General features: G+C 38.8%; 2 long non-coding RNA genes across 3 annotated transcripts in view; both read left to right on the top strand.

The window, feature by feature from the left end:
- The window catches only part of LOC309659886, a 372,324-nt gene that overhangs the window by 210,530 nt on the left and 134,159 nt on the right, over nt 1–27,635 (top strand). The gene's annotated exons all lie outside the window — the stretch shown is intronic.
- The window catches only part of LOC309659889, a 65,059-nt gene that overhangs the window by 16,412 nt on the left and 21,012 nt on the right, over nt 1–27,635 (top strand). Inside the window, exon 2 of the long non-coding RNA XR_014263025.1 lies at nt 4,020–27,635. This exon is cut by the window's right edge and continues 21,012 nt beyond it. This is a non-coding gene — a long non-coding RNA (uncharacterized lncRNA). The remainder of the gene's footprint in view (nt 1–4,019) is intronic.

Genomic DNA, 27,635 nt, shown 5'->3' with positions numbered 1-27,635 from the left:
ACAGGAATCCTGCCTCATACCCTGTGCCAGCTCAAGCCTTCCATCTCCATCCCCACCACTACCAAGTACACCCTGAGGAAAGATGTGACTTGCCTCCACATAAAATTCAGCTCTCCCACTAAAGGCTTTGGGCATATGCAGTCTGTATAGGGACACTCCCACACCAGAACACCCCTTCAAGACTGCAATAGGTAACTGATTCACCTAAATTCATACAGGCAGAGAAAGTTAAGCAAAATGAAAAGGCAGAAGAACTACTCTCAATCGAAAAACCAAGAGAAAACCCCTGAAAAAAAAAAATAATGAAACAAATAAACAATGTACCAAATAATGAATTCAAAAATTGGTAGTAAAAATGTTAACTGACTTAGGGTAAATAATTGATCTAAACAGTAAACATTTTAACAAGGAACTGGAGAATATAAAAAAGACCCAATCAGAAATGAATAATTCAGTAGCTGAAATTTAAAAACTCACTAGAGGTAATTCCCGGGTGATCCAGTGGTTAGGACTCTGTGCTTCCACTGCAGGGGCCCGGGTTTGATCCCTGGTCTGGAAACTAAGATCCCGCAAGCCACAGCACAGCCAAAAAACAACAACAACAACAACAACAGCAAAACAAAACACTAGGAAGTACACTAAGTAATACTGAAGAACACATAAGTGATCTAGAAGATAGAATAATGGAAATCACCCAGTCAGAACAGCAGAAAGAAAAATTTTTTTTAAATGAAAGCAATTTAAGAGATCTCTGCAATAACATTAAGCATTCCAACATTTGCATTATAAGAGTTCCAGAAAGAGAAGAGAGAGAGAAAGGGATCAAAAAATGGATTTGAGGAAATTACGGCTGAAAACTTCTCAAACCTGAAGACGGAAATGGATATTCAGGTATGGGAAGCACAGAGTCCTAAACAAGATGAATCCAAACAGACCCACACCAAGATAAATCATAATTAAAATAGCAAAAGTTAAAGAGAATTCTAAAGGAAACAAGAGAAAAACAAAGAGGCATATATAAGGGAATCCCCATAAGGATATCAGCTGATTGTTCTGCAGAAATTTTTCAGGTCTGAAGTGAGTAGCATGAAATACTCAAAGTGCTGACAAAGAAAAACCTGCAACCTAGGATACTCTACCCAGCAAGATGATTATTTAAAATAGGAGAGAAAAAAAAACTTCTCAGACAAGCAAGAATTTAAAAAATTTATCAATACTAAACCTACCGTTTAAAAAAATGTTGAAGGGTCTTCTCTAAATGGAAAAGAAGTAAGAATATATAAGAAAGGGAAAATGTCACTTGGAAAGGCAAATGTATAGTAAGAACTGAGGATCAACAACATAAATAAGCCAGTACACAGATTAAAATACAACAAAAATGTAAAAGCAGCTATAATTACAATAAATATTTGAGGGATAAGCAAGAAGTTGGGGGTAGAGTGACCAGTTGTCCTTCCACATTCTTATCAGATTGTATGAGCTGTATGAGAGTGATATTTTGGAAAGGCCTAGCTTCTTGCACGGCTATCATTTATTGAGCATATCTCATATCCCAGACATCATGCCAGGTACTTTACATGCATTATCTCCAATTCTGAGAGCCAAAATAGTAGGTAATTTGCCCCGGTCCAAATGTTTATTAAAGGCAGGAATGGGATCAGAACCCCTTCCACTACATCACTGTGGAAGTGTTTTCACAAGTGCTCTAGCAGATCAAGGAGGAGATTTCAGAGCTGTGTGTTCGATGAGATTTAATAATTGGTACCTGCCCACAAACTCATCTCATTTTTATCTGTGCCTGGCATGTGGGTGAAGAAATGAAATTCTATTCATGGTTTTCCCAGAGGATTTTGTGTCTTAGGACAGTGGTTTAAAAGTATGGTCCTCAGACCAACACATCAGCCTATCCTGAGGACACGTTAAAAATGCAAACTCTCAGGCACCATTCTTAACATACTGAATCAGAAACCCAGGGATGGAGGGGAGGGCAAAACTCTGTTTTAAGTCCCCCAGGTGATCCTGATTCACACCAGTGTTTGAGAATCACTGCCTTGGGGAATCTTTCGGGAAGCCAATTTCAGCCTTGGTATCAATGGAGAAATGGGGGTAGAGTGACCAGTTGTCCTGTTTTTTCAGGACTGAAAGGGTTTCCAGGATGTGGGGTTTTTAGTTTTAAAACCGGGACAGTCCTGGGCAAACCAGGACAATCTAGTTACTGTATTAGTTTTTTTATTGCTGTCATAACAAATTACCACAAACTTATAGCTTGAAACAAAATCATTTGTTATCTTTACAGTTCTGTGGATCAGAATTCCAACATAGGTATTATTGGGCTAAAATCAAAGTGTTAGCCAGGATGTGCTTCTTTTTGAAGGTGTAGAAAGAATCCATTTCATTAGTTTTTTAAGTTTCTAGAGGCCCCCTTGCTCTGCCTTCAAAACCAGCAATGCTGCTTTTCTGTGACCATTACTCTGTAGTCACATCTCCCTCTGACCATAATCAGAAAAGGTTCTTTGATTTTAAGAAAGGATCCATATGATTAGATAGGTCCCACCTGGATAATCCAAGATAATCTTCCCGTCTCAAGATCCTTAATTTATTCACATTTGTAAAGTCCCTCTTGCCATGTAAGGTAGCATATTCATAGGTTCCAGGGATTAGGATGCAGACATCTTTTGGGAGCCACTATTCTGCCTACCACGGTTACCATAACTGGAAGCCTGCAATGCAGGAATTTTCAGTATTAAAACCAGTGAAGTCCTAGGCAGAACCTGGACAAGTTGGTCCCTTAATTGGGGTGGCAGTGTGCAGAGAAGAGCCTTATTTCTGTGGGGGTGGCCTCATCGTGCTGTGGTGGAAGAGACTCTGAAAGCAAGCTCTGGAGTCAGGCAAAAGTCAAAAAGAGGCAGATCTGTTTTCCTGAGTTGCCTATTCTGTGATTTTGTGTAACTGATTCAAACTTTCTCTTTTTCATGCTTGTGACATGATCTCTCACTTGTGGATTTTTTTTGTGTGTTGAACATAACCATACTAATTTGTTGTTAGTCACTAACCATGGGTAATTCACTGTTGCTTTTAAAATGCTACATTAACTACTGCTACCATTTAGTTATCAAGTTTTGAGGGTAGCAAAAACAAATCATGACTGTAATTGTCTGAATCTGGCTGTGTGTGTGTGTGATCAGCATGTGGTCAGGGCCTTGCTGAGCCCTAAAGAGAACTGGTGAAACATATTCACAGGAATGCAGGCTGTAGTAGTAGCTCTTGCAGGGAAGTAATGTTCCATGAGTATTTTATTGTATAGAGTATATAGTAAGGGATTTATTTATTCTCTGTAAATATGTGACTGTCTCTAGTTCTGCCATCTCTTCAGATGAAATGCCTCCAAACAAAATGCCTCCTAAAGTGGCTGGAAATAGATGCACATACAAAGTATTGATTATGCTGCTGAAACTTTGTGATAAACATGGATAGATGAAACCAACAAGTGTTCCTCTTCTTCATGTTGACCAGGAGGCTGGGAATGGAAGTGGTTAAGGGCTTTGCCCATGTGAGTTCATAGGCGCTATTCTACTTTACATTATGACACAAATGCTCTTCTGTAAAGAAGAGAGCACAGTCCCTGGAATGAAGAGTGACATGGAAGGACTCAAATCCCAAATCTATCCCTTATTCACTGTGTGACCTAAGGGTCATTTCTCATCTTTCTGAGCTTAATTTTTCTCATATTTAAAAAAATAATAATACCTTATATTTGTTTTGAAAGTTAATAATAACATATATTAAATAAGTATTAAGTGTCTGGTGCAGAGTTGGCAAAAATAAATGGTGATTATTGACATTATTGGTTCACTTTTCAAAGACATCTCCAGTAATAATTGAGGGCTTTTCAAGGTTGTTTAGCATAGTAGTAACTATTTTCACTCCTTGAATGGCCATTTATTCAACACAGGTTCTATTCTGTGTCAGGCTGAAATTGAGGGTATAAAATTAACAAATGAGTAATCCTCATCTTCCAGAAACTCTCAGCCTTCCCGGAGAAATGACACTTGCTTGAACTGGAGTCATCAATTAGTGACGTTTGGAGGAGAAGTGAGCATGCCACACTTTGGGAGCAGTATGATTGAACCAAAGCACAGAGGTGAGATACAGCCTGGTCTGTTTTGGGAATTACATGTAGCTTGCTATTGCTGCATTATATTAGGAAGGAAGTAGTCAGAGATGAAGCTGAAAATACCAGCTGAAGCATGAAAGACCCCCTACATGATGGCAGGGAGCTTGGACATTATCTGTGCATGGAGGGGATCCACTGATGGTTTTAAGTAGGGAGTGATGTGATCTAATTAAGATTTTTAAAACATCACTCCAGACATTCTATGGAGAATGGATTGAAGGGAAGGAAGGGTGAAAGGGAAATTGAAGAGATCAGTTAGTAGGCTTTATAAGTTATGTGATCTGCATTAAACAACAGCTAACTAAGGTTATCTCATGAGACTTCAGTTAAAGAACTAAAAAGAGTGTGAACAGGGTTAAGGGAACCACCAAGAATGTTAAATTACCCCAGGACTAGCAACAGTGGGAATCGTTACCAACCCCAGGCATGAAGGGTGGAGGGAAGAAAATAGTGAGAGCTGAACCATGGAGAAAGAGCACCTGATAGGAGTTTTAACCTTACTTAGGTCAGGTTCTCCAGAAGTCGACCCCAGAGGAGGATTAATGTGCAAGTCGGTTATTCAGGAAACGCTTCCATGGGGAACTGGTAAAGAAGTAGGGGGAAAAACATGCATGGACACTATTTCATCAGCATATGGTGGAAGGAAGGTGCTGTGCAATGAGTTAGGAATGAAAAGGAGTCAAAAGGTCTGGTGCCAGGGCCTCTGCCACTTAAGTCATTCAAATCCCTGGTTTTTAGTTTGACCATCTATGAAATGGGGAGAGTGCATCCTTACAGAGCCATTGTGGGAATAAAATAAGAAAGTATAAGTGTTTTGTGAGAGGGTATGCTAATGTAAGGAGCTATGATGTAGGAAAATTGTAAATATTTTAACCCGACTAGTCTGGGGAATATGAGTTCAGAACTGGGGAGACACATGGAGGCTGCTCTTACATCTCCTGGGCCCCATGTTTGTGCTCTAGGCCTGATATCAGACAGTCTTTGAATTAGTTTCTGGACACTAATGACTATTTTTATGATGAACAGAAAAGAGTCTGCTGAATAAATTTTTAAATTTTTTATGATGTTAAGGGTAATTGGGGAAATTTTTTAAAATATTGTCATTTAAAAAAATTGGATATAGTACCTAAATGATGGTATATAGGTACAAAGTACTATGGTTATTATATTTTTAAAAGCAAAAGTATCTTTTCAGCAACTATGAAGCTGGGGAGATCCCTGCCGGGAGAAGGGCACCTGGTCTCATTGTCCTCCCAGCCCTTCCACCCTTCCCCGAAGCCCCTCAATAAAATGGCTTAATCCGCAACCCCCCCCAAAAAAAGCAAAAGTATCTGATATTGAGGCATTGTCACAGTGTGGCTCTGCTGGCAAACAAAATTGTTATCTATTGTTATTGGAAATCTGACAGTATATCAAATGAATAGAATTGTTGCCTTCTTAAATGTTGTCAAAATCTAATTATTGTTATTATTGCCATTTTGTATTTCCCCAAACTTTTCTATAAACATCTGGGCTATAGAGTAATTTCTCACTAAATGATAACATCCATGACCCTGTGAGAAATTTGGTAAAACTTTTTGATGTGGAGAACTCTCGTTATCTCTGAATGTTGAGGAGAAAGAGCAGAAAGGTGCCGAAGCATCTGATTCCATTATGATCGATGCACAAGTTACTTCCTCCAGTGACAGCAGGAAATACTGGTAACCTTGGCAACACTGATGGCCCTTCCCATCCTTTTTAATTGAAATAGCTGTTGCTAGGATACACCCTCAAGCAAAAAGAAGGGAAAAGAGGGGGAGCAAGAGAATGAGAGAAATGAGAATGGAAGGGGGAGAGAGGATGAGAGAGAAAGAGAGAAAATAAGAAAGGAGAGAACGAGAATGAGAATGAGAAAGAAAGATAAAATGAAAATGTCAGGTGGTATTTGAAGGACAGACTTCTGGACATGAAAGAGACTGTTGAATTACCACCAAAATTAGAGAGCATGGGGTGGGGGTAAAAGTAGAATGTTAGTTCCTGATTTACTAAGAATCAATAATTCATATTTCATTTTGACTTTGAGCTTTCTCATGCAAGCTACTTATCCTTAATGTAGGTGTTTTCATATTGCCTTGGAAAAAAAATGTTTATTAGCTCTCTTTCCCTTACCCAAACCCCCATCAGCATTCTTTCTTCTGAGGCCTCACTCTTCCACTAGCCTGAAAATAGAATAACTGTAGAGAATAACATTATATTAAAATGCAGTGAATGCTCCCCATCAGGAGGGCACGGGTGAAGTTTCTGCAGTGTCTAGAGGAAGCCATGACCCCATCATCCATGTTTCTGCCCTCACAGCTTCCTTCCATCCATGCATATGCTTGGATATTGGGTGAAGACAGTTTCAGCAGCTGACAACCTCTGAGTTCAGGGGAAACGTGATGGTTGCTCTGGGTGATTGTAGCTTTTGGTAGCTGGGGAGTCACATTATGCAAAGCTTACAACTGAGGAGGACTGACCTGCTGAATGATTCCTCTCTACTGTGATGTGGAGAAGAGTTACCCTGGGCACATTCCCCATTTCCAGATAATGAGGAGGTTACCCAAGATAGTGCCATAAAGTAATTAAGTGGCTTTGACATCTTAGGCATTTTGCTACAATTGAAGGAGGTTTGTGTGCTTTGTTCAGCATGGTATCATCAGCACCTAGGAGAGCACCAAGAACATGGTAGGTACTCAATAAGTGCTGATGAATGAATCAAAGGAAATGACTTCAACTTTCTGGGTGACAGTCATCTTACCATTTTCAATTTTAGTTTAGGGGGAGCCCAGTCCTGACCTCTAAAAGTGGAGGACCCAGGACTCAACTCATTATTAGAGCACCTTGCCTCTCACCATGGTGATTGATTCAAGAATGGGTCTATGATGAATCAGAGTTGATGGGATAGACTGAGAATTTTTCTTAGGATTTCTAGCAAGAAACTTTTACTCTCTTCCAATTGCATGTGGATAAGAGAGGATATAGTGTCTGGTTCTGCTACAGCCATTTGCAAACATAGTGGCCTGAGACAAGAGCTAATCCTAATGAAGCAGAGCCAAGAAGTGAGAACTCCAACTTTGTTCCCAGAGGACTGTTTCCAAGGTCTGCCAAAGCTGCAAACCCCCCAGAGGTCACAGGGATCAGCATCACCTATTCGCCATGCTGCACTGGAGTCACAGGTGTACAGAGATGCTGAGGATGTCCTTTTCCCAATACAATGTCTCACTTTTCTACCTGGTTATTGAATCAACATTGCTGTGTCTTTTTAGTTTACCAAATTTATTTTTTAGATGGCTCTGTTTGCTTCTTCTGGCAACTTGCTTCTATGTAGTCTTGGTCCCTCGTACTTGGGATTTGACTGAGATACAAATAGTTTTTCTCTCTTTCACATCTTTACTTCCATTTCATAGATGCTTCTGAATTCTTTGGATTTTCTCACAAACTTCCTTCTTAAAGACATCTTCAGTTAATGCAAATAATAAAGCAGACACCAAGAAGCTTCTCACCCACCAGTTATCAATATTATAGTCCTTCAGACATTTCTGAGTTTCAGGTAGGGCTTAACCAGAACCCACTACTACAAGCAAAATAAAAGAAATTCTGAAGAACTCAATCATTGTCAACATTCTATGGCTTTGACTCTAATACATGATTTATATGTCATACTAAATTTATAACTTAATATTTATTATGCCCCTGTCATCTGCCAGGGACTAACCTAAACACTGGTTACAGCCTTCATGGATCTTACAATCTAGTGGGTGTGGGGAGTAAATAAATCATAAACAAATGAACAAGATTTCAAGTCACTATATGTTCTACACAGAGACAAAACAGGGTGATGTGGGATGTCTGAGGTCCACTTTAGGGTGACCAAGAGGCCTCTTGGAGGAAATAACAATTGAACCGAGATCTAAATGATGAGAAGGAGCTCATTGTGTGAAGACGTGGTGGGGAGGTGGTTTTAGACAGAGAAAACAAAGTCTGAAAACCCTGAGGTGAGAATGAGCTTAGAGTTTGAAAAAGTGGGGATATCGCACTGAGAGAAGACATGGAAGTATAACATTTGAGGGGATCAAGAGTTTTATCTAGCAGGTTGAATACATTAGGTTGTAATACAAGCGAGAGGTTAGAGCTAGAGATGTACATTTTAGATTAATTCGGCTATAGATAGTATTTTAATTATAAGACTGAATGAACTCACCTGGGGAGAATGTAGATAGAGACATGCAGAGGGCTAGAGAATTCCAACATTTAGAGAAGGCCAAGCAAGCAGAGGAGGAGATGCCAATTAATACGAATCTGGTAAAGAAAAACCATAAAGTTGGAGGAAAACAAGAGAATATGGTTATCAGTCTGAAAAGGGAACAGTAACCTGTATTGAATGTTGCTGGGAGGTCAAGTTAGACATATCCAGACAGGTAACCATTGGATTTGGTAACACTGGTGCCCTTAACAAGAGGAGTTTCAAAGCAATGGTGGGCTGGAGACAAGGCTGAACTGAGTTGAAGACTAAATAGGTAGCAATAATGAGAGACATCAACCAAGGACCGTCCTTTCAAGAAGTTTGGCTGTGAAAAAGAGAAAATAAATGGTGTAGTATCTGGAAAAGATTTGAATTCAAGAGAAGGTTTACTCTGCTTCCAAAGGTTGGAGATACTTGAGGATTTTTGAATATGAAATCAGTGATTTAGCATGAGCCTGCCAATGCCTGTCCCAAATTCAAGGGGCTTGGATGAACAGAGATAGACGGGTACTCTCTGAAAAGCTCTGCAGGGCCCAAAGACTGCAGTCTCAATAGTGTGCCCCAGTCGATATTTATATTTTGCTTTGTCATTGCCTAACTTTTACAATTCTCAGATATTAAGAGGCCAATTCTGAATCAAAGTTTCCTTATCAAACTGCTAATGCAATATTAGTTTTAGACATCAAATAAGAGAAGAAAGAGCTTTCCTGGGTAGTTATAAATGGAAAAGGCAGAAATTAAATTTAGCCTAATATTAATATTTTAACAGAAAAATAAATCAAATAGAAAAACAGAAATAATGATATAAATAATTTTTATCATTAAAAGCAATCGTTTTTATTTTATCTTTCCATTTCCCATTATTTTGGTGTAAAAATAGTTTACCCTTTTTGTTAAGGGATGTGGAAATTTCAGGTGCTTTTGGGAAATGAGGAAAGTTGTCTAGGGCTAGGACCTGATATTATACTTATAACAGAATATAGACTAAGTTTTAGTATTTTTTTGAAAGTTAAAAAAAAAAAAAAAACTACTTAAAAGTTACTCAGTACTCTGTGGTGACCTAAATGGGAAGGAAATCTAAAAAAGAGGGCATATATGTATACGTATAACTGATTCACTTTGCTGTACAGCAGAAACTAACACAACATTGTAAAGCAACTATACTCCAATAAAAATTAACTTAAAAAATATGGTATTACCAAGGAAAAATTAAATTAAAAAAGTAACACAGAAAAAAAAAAGTTACCAGCAATCTCTGCCTTCTAGGAAGAAATGGGAATTAACTTTGAGGCAGATTATCCTTTGTTCTGGAAAAAGCTGTCCTCTGTAGACTCCTAGGTTAGAAGAATCCTCACCACCGCCCCCCCAGGGAAAAGAAGTATCTACACTAATAGTAATGTTCTTATCCTGGTTTCTTATTTGAATTGGGAAAGCAAAAATATATTTATTTGCTCTAGATGTCCCTGAGTGTTGGGTTAAAGTTGGGATGGGCACTGACTATGTAGAATAGTAGTGTTTTGTACAGTCTGATTCTTAAACCACTCTCATCAGCATTACTAGGGAGTTGGCTTAGAACACATAGTCCTGGATGCCTCTCCAGACCTATTAGATGAGAGTCTTTGAAGATGGGCCCACAAATATGAATTCACTTTTCAGAGAATTCTTATCAGTGGTATGCTCCTACATGTTGGCTCTTGAGTTAGGGGTGGGGGAAGGAGAAGCCCTGATTTATATTATTTACCAATTTCTCCTCTTCTAATCCAAACAGAGGAATTAGAAGAATAAAAAAAATTGATGGTAATAAAGGGGAGTTTGATGACCATTTTCTTTTTATTTTTTATCAAGGACTATTTTCACTACTCTGCAGTTCAAGCTTGCAGCTGACATTTATATTTAGCAAGCTTTGCTTTCACCTTGCCTCCTCTCTTCTCAGAAAACAGGCAAATCTTTCTGTTTGATAGTTGCTGCCGGTCACACTTTTCTTCCTCCCCTTCTCCTTCCAGCTCATGAATCTCTTTTCAGTGTATCTATCCCTTCCTCCCATAGCACTAGGTGGATGATCATTCTTTTCCATCAGTGTTGTATTTGTAGCTTGGTTTTCAACATGACTAACAAAGCTGGGATTTCCAGGGCTGCTTCTCCCTCTCCCCTTCTTGAAATGAGATTTACATTAACAGGGGCCATAAGAAGGCAGGAAACTTAAACAACTGATCAGACCCAGATCAGTAGCTCACATCTTTTCACTCCAGAGAGAAGTCACTGAAAATTCTCCACCCCTACCACAGAGTCAGACACATTGCCTCTTTCAACCTGAGGCTGACCTCTGAGCTGAGGTGCAATCCTATCACCCACCTCATCAGCCTGTCACCTGATAATGCATCCCTGTCAGATTCTTCTCAATAAACCTTATAATGTCTGCTCTTCTCAACAGCTGGGGCCTAATCTCTGAGCAATGATCTCAGGAAGATGACCCTGAAGTTCCTTTAATTTGTTATAGGATTAACATTATATATCAATGTCCTTTTCTTTTCCCAGTAGGTTATGAGTTTGGTGGTTACAGAGCCAAGTAGCACCAAGAGTTTAAGGGTCTGAATTGTTTATCCTGATTCATCCTGCTGTGGTATTTCAACCAAACAGCTTAACAGTTCAGCCTTCAATTTTTCCAACTATGAACGACAAATAATAACATAATAAAAGCTCCCTCCCATCACTCACACTCTTATTTCCTAGGTGTTTTTAAAGGAAAAATGGGGATAGAAGTTTTGTCTGTTCAGGATTAATCCTTTGGTTGACTTGAAAACACAGTTGGATGGTTTAGTATGCCATGTAAAGGTTTAACATTTTCAGAGAGTTCTACTTTAGTGCTTTGTATGAATCATCCCACCCATTCTTCCCAATAACCCTGTCAGGGCTTTACAGCTGAGAAAACTGAGGTTCAGAGGACTTGAAATGATATGGGTGGAGCTAGAATTCAAACTCAGGTGAACTGGCTTCCCCTAATGACCCTCAAATCTATGTCTCAGACATAAGATAATTCTCTGTCAAGATCTTTTTCTCTTGAGCTCCAGATTGTATATCTAAGTAAGTACCTGTTGGGCACTGCTATCCTTTGGAGGCTGACATTGCAAGACAAAGCCTCTTCCTGATCTGGTCACTGCTTATCCATCTGGCCTTATCATTTACCCCTCTCCCTCTCGTACTCTACACTTGAGCCCTACTGAACTACTTGCAGTTCGGCAAAAACACATGCTATGATAGATCCTGTGGTATCCCACATGTATCTTTCCTTTGGGACCAAGGCATACATTTCCACAACTGCCAGGAGTCCTGGCTGTTGCCTACATATAGCTGAGTATTTCGGAAAGGATTGCCTTACCATGCACAAAGTTTCACCCCATTCCAGAAGCAGCCTATATCCCATGACTGGTCAGTGGGGGCATATAGAGCCCAGTACTCAAAATGTGACAACTCTGAATACTGTTCCAACTCAGTGCTTCCCCCATAGGATGCACTGGGTCCTCTGTTGGAACCGCATTGCTGTTCAACTTCTCCCTCTGCCTAATCCTGCTCCCCTTACTCCTTTGCAAGTATTTTTCTTCCTAAGAGCCCTCTCCATAATTCTGCATTCAAATCTCTGCTTCACAGTCTGTTTCCTAGGAAGCCTGACCTAAAACAGTTGGTACCAGAGTTGTCCTTGAAGCTTTAAAATGGGATTTTGGAGCTATATTAGCTTTTTACTAGCTGGCAATGAGAACCCTATTACTGGTAGTAGGTAGAATTTGGATAACTCCTGGAATGCTGTAGCAATGGGAAAGTTACATCTTTCATTGATGGTAAACTGGGATGGAAACTGAAAGAGAAGGTACTGCAGGTGCACTGTTAAGACAATCGAGAGGTTCTAGGAAAGAAATAATCATAAAAACCATGGAATCAGATGGCTTTGGCTGGGTGCTATCCAGGCATTAGAGAAAGACAATGAAGGACTGAGAGTAATTAATCTCAAATTTAGGGCAAAATGAGAAAGCCAGCAGGCCTGAGGGCAGAAAGGCTGAGGACAAAACCCAGAATGTGATTTTAAGTGTAGCGGATTCCAGAGAAGATAGATTTGTTAACCTGGCAAATCTGCTTCACCAAGGTCAGGGCCTTAACTGAAAAAGAGGCTTGGCATGGGGTTATTTGGGTTGATGCCCTTGAAAATCTTGAATCTCTACTCTCCTCTGAACTCACAGAAGTGTTGTAGTCCTTCCAGCTAAAAGTTACCACTTCCTTTTGCTTACAAACTAGCAAGATAACATATGTGCCTACACCTCCTTTCCCTTCCGCTTCACATCTCCACCTTCCCTCGTGGCCACCAGAACAAGAACTAGGGGCAAGTCACAACATAACTGGCTGAGGAAGTGTTTGGTCTGTCTACTAGCAGAAGGAAGGAACTGTGCACCCAAAGAGCTGCAGGACCCAGCCAACATGTATCAATAGGACAAGGAGAGAATGTATGGGACTTGAGCCTGAGATCCTGGATCCAGGTGGGAGGGGAGGGGAATGAAAGCAAAACATAAATTTGGATAAGGGAGAATTTATTTATATGGGAACATTCTCCACTGATGCATGATTTAATACCCTGTCAAGGACCCAGGAGATAGTGCTAACATGCTGCTAGAATGGTTCTTTGAAGCTTGGGAAAAGCTATGGCCCACACTAACTAAAAATACCAGAACTTCCATGGCACATGGTGAAAGAAGAGATCAAAAGGTTCAGAGAAGAGGGTTTGCTAGAGTGGATGTACAATGTAAAGCAGAAACCCGTTGACTAACCATGTTTCACTTAATGTAAGGGTCCACAGGACACTCCATTTACCATACTGATAAAAAATGCACTGATGAGAAAGCCACCAGCATAAATAAGATGCTCAGTGATAGCTGTCCTCTATAGGCTAAGGCTGATGGTAGAAGATGCTGTTACAGAATGGGGAACACTGATAACAATGAAGAGGATGCCAAAATAAGAGAGGCCAGGTGATAGCACTTAACTGTCAGAAACAAGGTGGTCACAATGATCATAATAAATGGCCAGTCTGAGTAATACCCAGGAAGACTTGACCCACACAGGGCCAAGGAGATGGTTAATAGAACACAGTGTATCCATAGGTAGTCAACAAGGGTATGCTTGATGTATGCAATCAAAGGAGTCAAAGATAGCTATTCAGGAGGTAAAGGGAACTTATTCCAGTAAAAAGTCAAAGTCCCTTGTTCAGTTTCTGGAACCTGAGTCAGTTCTCAACCCTAGATCCCACTGCTTGAAGGAGAAGTCGGGTCTTCAAGAGGAAGAGATCTGCAACTCCATATTAAGTACACATGATAATTCACTCAGTACTTCCTCAAGGTACCTATGACGATTTCAATAATAATGTCCTGGGGAAAATGGGAATATCCAGTCATCTTGTGTAGTGTGATACACAGGGTCTAAGTTAACGGTGATATCTAGGGACCTGAAACATCATTGTGGCATCAATCAGAGTAGGAGCATATGAGAGCCAGTTAGTAAATAAAGGCCTGGTCCAGTTCCATTTCACAGTGAGTTCATTAAGTCCATGACTCACTATGTAATCATTTCCTTAATCCCCAAATGTAAAATTGGAATGGGTACACTTCATATCTGGCAGAATTGCTATATTGGTTCTTTGGCCTTTGGAAGGCATATGCCTTTCCCAACCATCCAAGATTGCTATCATATTTGTGAGCAAACTAATGGATTCATAGCATTATATCCTCCATTCAAATCACCAGTCTGGCTTCTACAAAAAAATTTGAAAAGCAGCTGGATTTTTGGAGATGATAGTGGGCTTCTGCAAACTCAAGTAGTAACCCCAATTGCAACTGCTGTGCTGGATGCAGTATCTTCACAGACCAGATTAACACACACTCAGATCCATAATATGTAGCCATTGATCTAGCAAATGGGTTCTTTTCCATCCCTTTTAGGAAGAAGGATCAGATACAGTTTATGTTCATGTGGAATGGGCAGCAGTATATTATGGTCTTGCTCCAGGCTATGTTAACTGACCTGTCCTCTGTTATAATATAGTCCAAAGGGACCTAGACTCTTTATTCTTCAGAACATTATTGGTCCACTGTAACAATGACATCATGTTACTTGGACTGCATGAGAAAGAAATGGCAAGTACATTGGAGGCCTTGCTAATACACATGTGCTGCAAAAGATGGGAGATAAATCTAATGAAAATTCAGGGCTCTGACATATGTATTTTTAGGAGTATAGTCATCTGAGAGATACCAGGATATTCCTTCCAAAGAAAAGGAGAGATTAACGCATCTCATATCTTCTACCCCTAAGAAAAAGCATGACACTTTTAAGTCTTCTTTGAGTTCTGGGATGGCATATTTAATACTTGGGAATACTGTTTCATCCCGTTCACCAAGTGACACAAAAAGACTGTGAACTTTGATTAAGACCTAGATCGAAGGGGCTCTGCAGCCTGCATGCCTGGCATATATGGTCCTGTAGCACTAGTGGTAGTTAACTATGATGGGGAAAGATGTTTGAAGTTTGTGATCAGTCCCAGTAGGCAAATTTTAAAGTGGACTCCTAATATTTTAGAGTAAGGCTATGCCATCTGCAGTAAACAACTAGAGACCAAAATATCATTTGCAAAGTAAGTCTTGCTATGCTCCTAGGACCTGGTAGAGGAAAATCATGGGACATCAATTGACCTTGGAGCTAAGTCTGCCCATCCTGAGCTCTGGTCTTTTTGACCCATCAAGCCATAAAGTCAAGCTGAACTAACAACAATCCATTGTAAGATGGAAGGGGTATAGTGATTGAACTGGGAATGATCAGGGCCATAAGGTACAAATAAGTCCATGTTATCTGCCATTGTTACAGTGACACCTCTTCCTCAGATCACACCTATAGCCACATGGGGGTTCCCTTTTGGCCAACTGACACAGAAGGAAGAGGACATGCTTTGTTCCTTGACAGGCTGGCTCTGTATGTGGGTCCAGGTGGGATGAACTCACTATGAACCATATGACTCCAAGTGGTGCAAGGGCTGGCCTATGTTGTATGCTGTGTTATACCACCTAGATCCCCTTTCAGAAGTAATATCTTCATCCCACAGCTGTCAGTGTGTTGGCTGCTGAAAAGTCTGTAGCTGATATGTTCTCTCGAAATTGTCCTCCGTTGAAGGGACCTGCCTTGTCCAAGGCCACACACCTTCCCCAGGGCAGTCCAAACTAATCACCTGATGATGCAGGAGTACAAAGGTTCAGCTTTTGTATTGCATGCAAATATCTGCCTCAGAGTCTGTTTTCCAGACAACTGGACCTGAGGTAAGTTCTCTTCCTGCTTTCAGTCTTTTAAACATGCCAATAAATGAAGTGTTCTTGTCTGTCCTCCTCAGCTTCACCTAAGCCAGTGACTTTCAACTCTTCCTTCCCTTTAGAATAATTTAATTGATTTAAAAAGTTAACTCCCAGAACAATGAAATCAGAATCTCTGGGGAGAGAGGCCTAACATCTATATTTTTCAATCCTTCCCCCAACCCCGCCACCTTGATGTTTCTGATGCATAATGATGGTTGAAAATTACAGATCTTATAAATGCCTGCTTCCCAGTGCTTTTTGAGGATCTAGTAGCTATCATTTCTTCTGAGAAGTTCTCCACAGTCTAGTGCCTTAAGGTCCAGACACTCAGCCCTCTGTGCTTACCTGTATTTGGGGACTTATCATACTCTATAATTGCCAATTTACTGATCATTTTTGCCCACTTGACTAAGACCTCCTTGAAACAGAGATTATATCTTAATCACTATAGTAACCCCAGTGAATAGCCCTATGTCTGGCACATACTTCTTTCTTTATACATATGTGTTTAATAAGCGGGATGTAGATGTGGCAGTCACTGGCATACAAATGATAACAAAGCTGGGAATGAGGATGAGATTACTATGGAAAGGTATTCAATTATCAGTCTTTTTACAAATGAGAACTCCTTTTTAACATTAAAGTTTTAATTACAACAGAAAATCCAACATACAACATATGTTGGAAGCAATTGGAGTGTATATGTGGGAAACTTAGCACACATTTTTTCAGGTAATGCTTGGTGCACATATGGTTTCAAGGACTTCTTTTGATTATACAGAGGTCTGCCCAAGAATCTCTCTAGAAGAAGTGGAGGAACCAGGACTGAGCCCTTGGAATATTTAGGTGGAAAAAGAAGTGGCTGTCACAGACAGAAAAAAAGATAGGCCAGAGGTAAGAAAAGATCCCTTAAAATGTTGCAGAACCAAGGGAGGAAGGGATGCCAAGTTGTTAGTGCTCAGAAAGGTTAGATAACAATAGCTTTTGGCCCTGGTTTTCACCTTTAACTTTCCTCCTTCTCTTACCCCCAACCACACCCTTTTTGATCAGAGTGGGTTACCAATAACCTGTGTTATGGCCTTTAACCTTTAACAACAACTCTCTCTCTGCATGTTGGGGCAATCAGATTCCCTCTCTTCTCTCTCTTGAGAATTTGAGTTATTTGAACTAGAAGATGTATAAGAAAGGGAGAGTTAACAGTGGAAGCAGAGCTGAAAGAAACTACATAGTGAGCCGTGAGATAGAACCTGGGCAATGAAAGCAGAAGCTGTGAGTAATTCAAACTCAGATCTGTAGAACAGTACAATAAATTAGCAAGTGGCTGAGAGAAGAGATTGAGTTGGATGGGCAAAGAAGCAGAGGCCCAGCAAGAGAAGTATTCGTACAGTCCCTGAGAGAGGCACCTGCTATGAAGCGGGCCTCCCTGACACTGCCCCTCTTTCCTGGTTCTAGTCCCACTCAGTATCCTGGATGTTACAGCAAGCTTCCCTTTTCTTCAGGTCATCAGAATTAGACCCTTTTCCTTGTGATCAAAATAGTAGCCAGGGTACAAACCCAAGTTTTGTGACTCCCAATCCAGGGCTCTCTCCATTGTGCCCATTAGCCTTTGTACCTGCTTGGGCCTTTCTTCTCTACCCCGTGACCAATTTTCTTTATACAACCTATGTTGTGGGTGGGAGAAGGCAAGTAGTCCCCAAGATACAGTTCATGCAATCTATACCAGTTATGCCTTCTATTATTAAGGCAACTCTCTCAAACACAACCAGAAACTGTTGAATTATTGCTAGTTTTAAAATTTTTACTCTTATCCCATGATGGCTCTGTTGTTGCATAAACATGTTATCAATCATCTTATGTGTATGAATATGGCTCTGTTTTCTTCCCAACCATATTTTTTATACTTGCCTAAACTGGTAGAGCAGACCACAAGAATTAGTGTTATCTCTAACAGTTGACTAATAATTTATTTCCCTTTGGAAGCTTACACTGGAAGAATTTAACTCAGCACTATCAGTCAGGGTTCAACCAGAGGCAGACCAGTAGGAGATTATGTTAAGAGACTTATTGCAAGAAATTTGCTTATATGATTGTGGAGGCTGGCTAGGCAAGTCTGAAATCTATAGGGTAGGCCATGAACTCTTGGGCACAGGCTGAAGCTAATGTCCATAGGCAGAATTTCTTCTTCATCAGGGAAGTCTCAGCTCTGCTCTTGAGACCTTTCAACTGGTAAGAGTCAGGCCTACCCAGATTATCTAGGATAATCTTGTTTATTTAAACTCAATTAATTATGGGCTTTAATCACATCTGCAAGATACCTTCACAGTTAATTGAATAACTGAGTACCGTAGTCTAGACGAGTTGACATATCAAAAGATCATCATAAGCACCATGGAAGAGGGCTACTATGAAAATGTGAAATGTTATCATTGTTATGAGCAAAGTAGTAGTTTTACTTCTCTAAGCTTCAATTTTCTCTGGAAAAAAAAAAAAACCTGAGCAAATTGGATTTGACTGATTTTATTTGATCAATATTTATTTATTTATTCATTCATGTGCCAGTAATGCACTGTGCTAGCCACTTTCATTCATTTCATCAGCAAATTCTATCAGTTCTGCCTTCAAAATATATCGCAAATCCTACTACTGCTCTGTTTACTGTTACTATCCTGCCCCAAGTCACTGTCTTCTCATTTTTGGATTGTTGTAATAACATCCTTAGTTGGTCTCCATGCTTCTCACCTAGTCCCCACTGTAATTTAATCTCCACAAAGTACCTAGTGTAAGTCTTCTAAAACTCCAGACAGATCATATTACTCCTTTGGTTAAGTGCTCCAAGCAATTCCTTTATCATTCAAAGTCAAAGCTCAAGTCCTTTCTGTGGCCTGTGTGTGCCTACCTGATCTGAGCCCACTACTTCACTCTTGTCACCCAACTCTTTCACCCTCCTTTACTCTATTCCAGCGTCATTGTTCTCCTCACTTTTGGTCCAACACCCAAAAAGTATCCCCACTGCTGGGCCTTTAAACATATTATTCTCCTTGGCCAGAATGAGAAATCTGCTTTGTTTCCTCACTTCCTTCAGGTGTCACCTTAACTGTCACCTTTTCATGGTGGTCTTTCTTGGCCACCCCTTAATAAATAGCATCCTTTCGCAATGTCATAATGCTCTATCCTCTTTCCCGGTGTTTTTCTTCTTTACATCTATCACTTGGTTTGCTTTATTTGCTGTAGTGCCTAGAATAGTACCTGGAATGTAGTCGGCATTCAGAAAATATTTGTTGAGTGATTGAAAGATAGAAAAATGTCTACTTGTTGTGAGAGTCAGGAAAAAAACCCCTAAATCCTCTTATCTGAGCACTTTACAGTACTTTTGTGTTGAGAAAAATCCTTCTCTATATCAAATTTGGCAGAGAATTTTCTCTGCTTTTTTTCTTTTTTGAATGTTATTGTGATGTCATTTCTCTCATGACCATTCATTGAATATGTGTTCCTATGGTTACAGTGTTATTTCCAGTCAGAATCCTGTTGAGGAGAAACCTGAATTTTGTATCCCAATAAGTTAAGATTCCCTTGACATACTATTGAGATACAAATGGACTTTCACAAATCAGCTTCCTGTGTCATTCACCAAATTAGCTGGAAAGGTGGAGTGAAAGACATATCAATATTTAGGGTTCAACTCCAGAGTTCTGAAAAATGGCACTGTAGGAAATAGACAAAATGAGTTGAACCCTAAATTATGAAAATGTGAAAACATTTATGTAGCTATATGGATATCTTCATATAATCTTTAAAAGAAGGAACATCGCAAATGCAAATTAATTTGTATATGCATGACCCAATAAGATGACTGTTTCATGTCCAACCTCAGTTTTATAAGGATCTCAAAATCAGTGTCATTGTAATCACTGAAAAGCAATTTAGATTTTTATTGAAATATCTACAAAATATGGCAAAATAAATTGCATTTTAAAGCATAGGACAACATCCCCACACCCTGTGCCTTGCTGGGACTCTGTTTGCTAGCTTTTTGTCCATAGGCTGTCTCTGCTTGCTCAAGCCTGTCCTCTTACCACATTAAAAAAAAAAAAAAATTGTTCAGGACTTATTTTGTCCCTCAGAGTACATGTTATCCTTGAAAGACTAAACTTTAATTCATTTATTCATTCAACAAGCATTTACTGAGATATACAATATACCATATACTCTAATAAGAATAAGAACTGGCCCCTCTGAGTTGAAGAAAATCAACATATATTGTGTGTACCCTGAAACAGGGTAGGGAGATATGATATAATCAGCATGTTATTGAGCAAGATGTTATAAATTCTGGGAATGAAATAAATACATAAAGTCATGAAAGAGTTTCTGATCCTTCTGGATAACTCAGTTCCTCATTTTGTTGGTGAATAGCCTCACTGATTCTCCATCATTAAAATTTTTCCTCCACTACCCCTTCCAAATTGAAAAGAATCCAAGGCACCACTCCAACCTGAGTTTTAAGATCTACCTTTTTGCAAATGTATTTTATGGCTAAATTGCTGTCTGTCTGACATAGGTCATTGGTTTCTTGACTAAGATCTATCTATGCCTTTTTCTAAGTCTACCCCTGCACTAAGAGCTGCTATTTCACAAATAATAAATAAAAAATGGTGATGACTGAGCCTTCAAGATCTACTCACTGGCTTCTAAAACACATCTTTCATTTCTTTTGCTAGTGAAAATGGCAAATGCTTCTTAGAGTAATTGAAAAAGTTAGTTTGGCTGTTCTAGCCAACATTTTTAAAAGGCTGAATGAGAGTAAACAGAATCAATGATTAGGTGAAGTGATTTCCTGGGACTGTAGAGATTGAGTATAAAGAAATATGACACTTTATCTGGGCCCAAGAAGGGTACAGCTGTTTGTGTTCTTATTTAATCAATTACGATGAAAGGGAAATTCTGCTTAATAAAATGGACTGAGTCACACACAGCTGGCTCTGGAGCATGTCCCTTGCAGAATGTGATTTGGGAGCTACATTTGCAGTTCTCTTAGCCAAAAGGACTCCCGAGTCCTCCATAGGATCTCATCTAATGTAATTTCCTGAGATTGGAATATTAATGCTGAAAACACTACAGGTCACATGTGGCTTAGAAGCTCTGGTGGGCAGAACTGCACCAAAGTCACCTGAAGTAGGCAGGGCAAGCCTAAGCATACACCCACCCTGCTTGTCAATTTCCTCTGACTTCATGTTGGCCTCAAAGGTATGGTTGTTTTGGAGCTGTCACTCTTGCTTATACTGCTTTCATACAAGGCTAGCCATGTGTGTACGTAATAGCCATAGCTATTATAATGTTAATATGTAGTCAGACAGCCAAGTGTCTGGATTAATAGATGAAAATTTCAAGTTACTAGGAAAAATTTAGACAAATACCTAGTTGCTTCTAAATTGCTGTTTGGCATCAAAGAGCCAAGAATTTAACTTTCTCACTAAATTTATCAGTTTTATTCAGTTAGGGAATCTCACTCCAATTAAATACTGTTCATATTGGGACTCACTCTTTATTTGCCCTTTTTTTATATTGCTGGGTATTTGACTATACTTATCATCTAAGCTCTGTAGACTTAAACATGTTTGTATCCATATATTAACTCATATCCTTTGACCAAATAGATACATAAACAGTAGACTTTTAAAATTATGTTTTTAAATCATATCGTCAAGTAACATTTAGATTTAATGTGATACAATGTTGATTATGAAGATCATAAAGCCGTAACCCTATTATACACACTTCTAATTTGTGTAATTTGTATAAATAAAATTTAGATGTACAGACCTTCAGTAACGATGACACAGAACTTTGTTCACATGGATATGACAAGAAGGCATTTAGACTGCTACCAGTTCCAAGTTTGTTACATAATATTTGAAACTGACACAGGAGAGCATGCTGCAGACCTACATATTCCTGAGGGTTCATTTTCCACTATGATGGCACCAGTTGTATGGAACCTGCATGAGTCACAGGTTATGCTAGAAAATGCAAATGTATGGAGGAGCAGTTCTCCTTAAAGGGAGAATGTTCTCCAAGCTTGTGATTGTTGATGCTTTAATACAGTGGTTTGGTGTCACTCTGCTAGATTACTATGAACTAGCATATTTCAGGTCACAAAGGTTGTTCTGGGGGTGTTTTAATGCTCTTCACATGTGGTTTATCGATGATTGAAGATTTCTCATTGGAATAGCACATCTGTTCCCAGGTGAAAAGAAAAACATGACAGCCTCTGGCGTGAGAACAGCTACCAGTTAACATTAAGGAGAATTCAGCTAATAGCTGCCATTTCAATAGAAGCAGCCCATCAGATAGATGAAATGGCTAAGGGCTTTATGATAATGCTTACATTAGAAAAATCAGTCCCAAACAACAGTTTTCTCTGTTCAGTTACATATCTGTACAGTCTGTGTTTGTGACATTTGGTTGAATTTATTTTGTTTGAACTTGACCTAACCTGTTGTAATTTTAGTAAAAGTGGTCTCTAACACATAGTTAAAAAAATCTTTACAGGGAAAGCTTGGTAAAATACTCAAAAAGATGCTTCGTTGAAACCATCTCTACTGTTTAGGTCTTCAAATACTTGCCAAATTAAAAACAAAAGGGAACTGATTTTCATATGCCTTGTTATTTCTTATTACCTACTAAATTTTACCCTCTTTGTTCTCTGGCCTAGCAATAAAAAGAACAAAAAAGTAAAATGGACCAAACTTAATAATGTATTAAATGTATGCAGTTGATTACTTCCAAGGACCTGTACTATAGTTACAGTATTCTTAATAAAGCCTGTTGCAGACCCCATCAAATAGTGCTGATCTGCCAACATTGCTTCCCAAACCAGCCATCACTATGGCCTCCAGGCCTTCTCACAATTCCCAGAAAACCTGAGATGGAATGAAATCTTCTTATAAACTCGCAGAAAGTTCATGGGGTTTATTCATTCATTCAACAAATATTTACTGAGCACAAGATACTGGCCATACAGCATCCTGAACAAAGCATACAATCCCCCGCCCTCCTGGAGGATTCATCCTAGTGGGAATTTGGATGAAATCAGACGCCGCCAGCTTCCTAGGACAGACTGGAACCTGCAGAGGCCTGAACAGGATTCCCCACCAACTGCAAAAAAACCTCCAAAATTGCTGATCCAAATTCCAGCACATATCCTCATTTTCTGGAGTTTAGAGACTCTGGAATGGATCAGAGATTTGGGGCTTTGTCTTGAAAGGACCAGAAGGGTGGAGGACATAATATAGTCTTCCATTCTCTTTCACTGTTACTCAGGTTGTTTTAGTGAAGTGGACCCTCAGGGATGTGTGCAGTTGTCCATCTGCAGTAAAATAAAAAGCAACAAAAAAGCAAGAACAAGATCAAAACAACTCCATTAAGTATATTTCTCCTTGTGGTTCTAGGGTGCAGTATCAGAGTAATGCAGAGACTGTGTTCTTCCTGTCTAGGATCTTAGGAACTATTAGTTTGGCTGACAGCACAGCCCAATTCTACTCTAGGATGTGAGACTTGAAAAACTGTAAAGAGATATGGGTATGAAATACACTGACTTCCACAATTCCCATGTGCAGTATTTGTTCCTGCACAGATCAACTGACCTGAAATTGACAATTGGCTGTAGGTTTCTGGTACACGGTACCCTTGCCAGAAGTTTCCATAATAACACCAAGTAAGGCTTCTGTCTAGACTATCCTCTGCAGTTGCCTCCTGATTGGATTCATAGAACATGTTCATTACTTGTGCTGACACAAGTTTCTTCTGTCTATTTTTATGTTCAATTTTAATTCTCTGCAAAGCAGACTGTCAAAGAATTTGAAGTTTTAAAGTACTGTTTTTGAATTGTTTTTAAAATTCCTAGTAGTGACATAAAATATTTAGGCAAAATTTGTTTTTTTTTTTTTTGAGGGGGGGTTGAATTTCCTAAATTTATTAGAACACTGATCTTTATTAAAATATGAGCAATAGGTATATTAAGAGAGATTTAGAAACAGCTTGAGACAAACCTGTGAGGGATGTTGCTATATGCACAACAACAGCAAGACAGTGCCAATGGTATGAAAAGGTGAAAACAGCTGACTGATGTGTACAAACTTCTATAAAGACTCAGGGGTGGAAGCAGCCACTACCCATATAGCCCCTGAAAATTTGCGGAATCTATGAAGGCCACATAAATACGTGGTACCTGGCAAGAACGTTATGACACACCAGAAATGTAGGGTTACTGGGAAGTTCTGTAAAGGTTATTTGAGAGTGCCTAGGTTTTAAATGTACAATCCTTGATCCACAACTTGAAATTTGCATTTATAAAGAGATTTAAGTCCCAGATGAACTGTCCTTTACCACTTCTAAGTCTTCTTAAGTCTAAACCTAAGGTCCAGAGCACACATCAACTGTTGCCACTGACAAGTGGTTGAAGGCTTCTGTGAGTTAGTGGCTTTGCAAAGAACATTTCTTTATTGATCTGGCCATGTGACACAGAGCTACTTCAACTCTCTTTTCTGCTCTGCTCAGTCTTTCCTCTATTAATGTCTCCTCGTTGGAGGCCTCAAGCACAGCTGTTATTGTGTTGGTGCGAGGAGTCTATCTGTAATGACCTTCTATAGAGCCCGGAAGCTGTGTGCCTATGGCCACCCAATTATATCACAGGCTAAACAGCATCTTCTATTGGCTCTGGTGAATGGGCCAGGAAGCAAAATGATAAATCTTTATGATTAATCTCAATCCTGGATAGGAGCATAAAAGACCCCTAACCCCACCCCAATTTTCTTTTTCATTAGCCTCCTGATACTATCCCCTGAATAACATTGAAAGTAAGCAGCCTATAAATAATGCACAAGTTTCCTATACTAAAAGCTGATAAAGTTTATTGTACTTATAAAATAAATAGAAGGAAATGCTTTCAGTTTCCTATTTACAGGTCTCTGGGGAGATTCCAGGTATAATTTATTACTTCAATTTTAAGAATATAGTGTCCCTTCACACACGCGCTCTCTTCTTTTGCTCTCTCTTTTTTCTCTTTGGTATTTTATGTCTCAAACATAACATATAAGTGACCAGGCATAGACAATGTCAAGCCTTCTGTTACATACTCTTATTTTTGTTACAACTCCTTAATTACCTCTTTAAAGATAATTCTCTCATAAGTTTACATTTTTCCTCTATGTTTCTGTTTTTTTCTGTTCTCTTCTTCTTTAGTTAACATACAAACTGTTGTTTCACTATACCTAAGTTTCTTCCTATTCCATGTTTGTGTTCTAGAACCACCACCTATGTAGCCATGCCCTCATAAATTTGTGAGATTAACATATGGCTGTTAGTCTGCAACTGAAAATATGAAATGTCCACTTCCATTAATGCTCACCCAGACTTTGTAATTGCTTTATATAGAAGAAAAGCTTCTGGGTATTCGATAAATAGACTCTGAATTTCAAATGCTTAAAAAAAGGGTGGGGGGCAGTGCTTAGATAAACCTCTGGTTCCATAGATGCTCTGCTTATTGATTAGCCAATATGGTTCACAGGTTCTGGAAACCTGGTCTTTCCCTGGATATAAAAATGGCAATGAGGGAATATGGGGATATATGTATACATATAGCTGACTCACTGTTTTACAGCAGAAATTAACACACCATTGTAAAGCAATTATACCCCAATAAAGATGTTAAAAATAAAAATAATAAAGAGGAAAAAAGAAAAGTAAGATCTACTTAAAAAAAATAATGGCAATGACTGGAGAATATCTGGTGTGATATCTCCTTTCATTCACACCACTCACTATTTCATTATTTCTGAGGTGCTGCATTTTGAAAACAAGTTTGGACTTGAATTATCACCCTATATTTTTGGTATCAAAGTGCACTTAACCTTTCCTTAATTAACTGCACTTTACTCCACACAATATCCTGCAAAGCAGAGGTAGCCGCAGCATCTTAGCTTCGGGGTGAGATGGGAGAGAATAGCGTTGTGTTCCTTTATTTATCATAAAGACCAACTGAAAAGGAGGCCATCTGAGAATGGTGGCTAAAGTCTTTAGAAGTTCAGAGCTTTGCCAAGTGAGGCTTATAAAATGTAGAGGTGTCTTCACCCATGCCCTTTACAAGACAGTTATTTATATTCACATATGGAAAGGCATGGAACAAAACAAAGAATACTATTTTAGAGCATTTATGAAATGCCTTGTTAATTATTTTTTAAAATACCTGACATTTATTGGGGCTTAATATGTGCCAGAAGTTGAGATACATACATATTTTCTCATTTAAATTTTGTAAGAAAACTAGGGAAAAAACTATTGTCCCCAGTTTACGGAAGAGGAAAAATGGGGTTCAAATAGGTGAAGTAACTCACTGAAGGTCACATAGGTTGTAGATGGTGGAGCCAGGTTTAAAACTCAGCTCTGTTTGACTCCAAATCTGTGCTTTAACCAAATGTAATTTTAAAAGTCCCGCTTTGAGTCACTATATAGTCTCCCCCAAGGTAACTGTTTTTTAAGATTTTATGTAAACATTTGAAACTTGTTTGATTTTTTTTTTTTTTAATTTTGGGGGTTTTGTTTCAGTAAGAGAAATCTGGGTAACACCTTGCTATGCTTGATCTTTTATTAAAAAGACATTATACTTGTGCAGCAGAGTAACGATTACATAAACAAGAGAAATATTAATAATCAAACGTTACACAATGACTTTATATTAGACTGCAAATTTTAATTTTTATTTCTAAAATTTAAGAAGCAATTTTTTCCCTACAACTTTAAAGATAGAAGAAATCTCTGCAACCTATTCCAAAATACTTCATTTATCTTGTCTAACCAAGGTGTAACTCTCTGCTCGTAATGTTCTTCTAGATGTCCCAAATTTGAGTAAAAAATAATATGTTTTATTTAAACTATTTGTCTTAAACAGCACTGATAAGCAGCATAAATACTGTAATTCTTAATAAATTACCAGACTTTTAAATTAGGCACTCAAAGATTTGTGCAACTGAGTCTAAATCCATTTCTGTTTTTTTTATTTTTCATTTTTTATTTGTTTTTTTATTCTTCAGCTAAACTGGTAGTTTTCTGTGTTTTCTTCCATTTGGAATGTCTTTTCTTTTGTTAATGCCCTTCCAGTCTTCGCATCTTTCTTGTACTGTTTTGACTCTCTCTATATAGAACTATTTTGTCTATAGTTATTTATCTAAACGTCAAAATGAGGTTTGCTCCTTTTTTCTCCCTAAAAAATGTTTCAATTAAAAATTTTTTGACTATATGTCACTTAGTTCTCAGACCAGACTTTAGTTTTAAAAACAGTTTTAGATTTACAGAAAAATAGAGAAAATAATACTGAGAATTCCCATATACCTCACACTCAGTTTCCCCTAGTAACATCTTACCTTAATGTGGTACATTTGCCACAATTAATGATATGTTAGTATTAATAAAGTCCTCAGTTTATCCAGATTTCCTTAGATTTTACCAAATGTCTTTTTCTGTTCCAGGATCCCATAACAATGCCATATCACAGTTTTCCTGTCTCCTTAGGCTATGATATTGGCTACGATAGGTTTTCAGACTTTCCTTGGTTTTGATGACCTTGGCAGTTTTGAAGAGCACTAGTCAAGTGTTTTATCGAATTCCCCTCTACTAGAATTTGTCTGTTTTTCTGATGATTAGACCGGCGTTATGCATTTTGTGGGGGAGGAAAACCTCGGAGACAGAGTGCCATTTTTCATCACATCATATCAAAGGTACATACTATCAGCGTGATTTATCACTGTTGATATGACCTTGTTCATTT

This window comes from Balaenoptera physalus, assembly GCF_965194825.1.
Source record: "Balaenoptera physalus genome assembly, chromosome: 4".
In the NCBI taxonomy this organism is placed as follows: domain Eukaryota; kingdom Metazoa; phylum Chordata; class Mammalia; order Artiodactyla; family Balaenopteridae; genus Balaenoptera; species Balaenoptera physalus.
The sequence above is the reverse complement of the archived record's forward strand: the minus strand, read 5'-3'. Positions and strand labels throughout refer to the sequence as shown.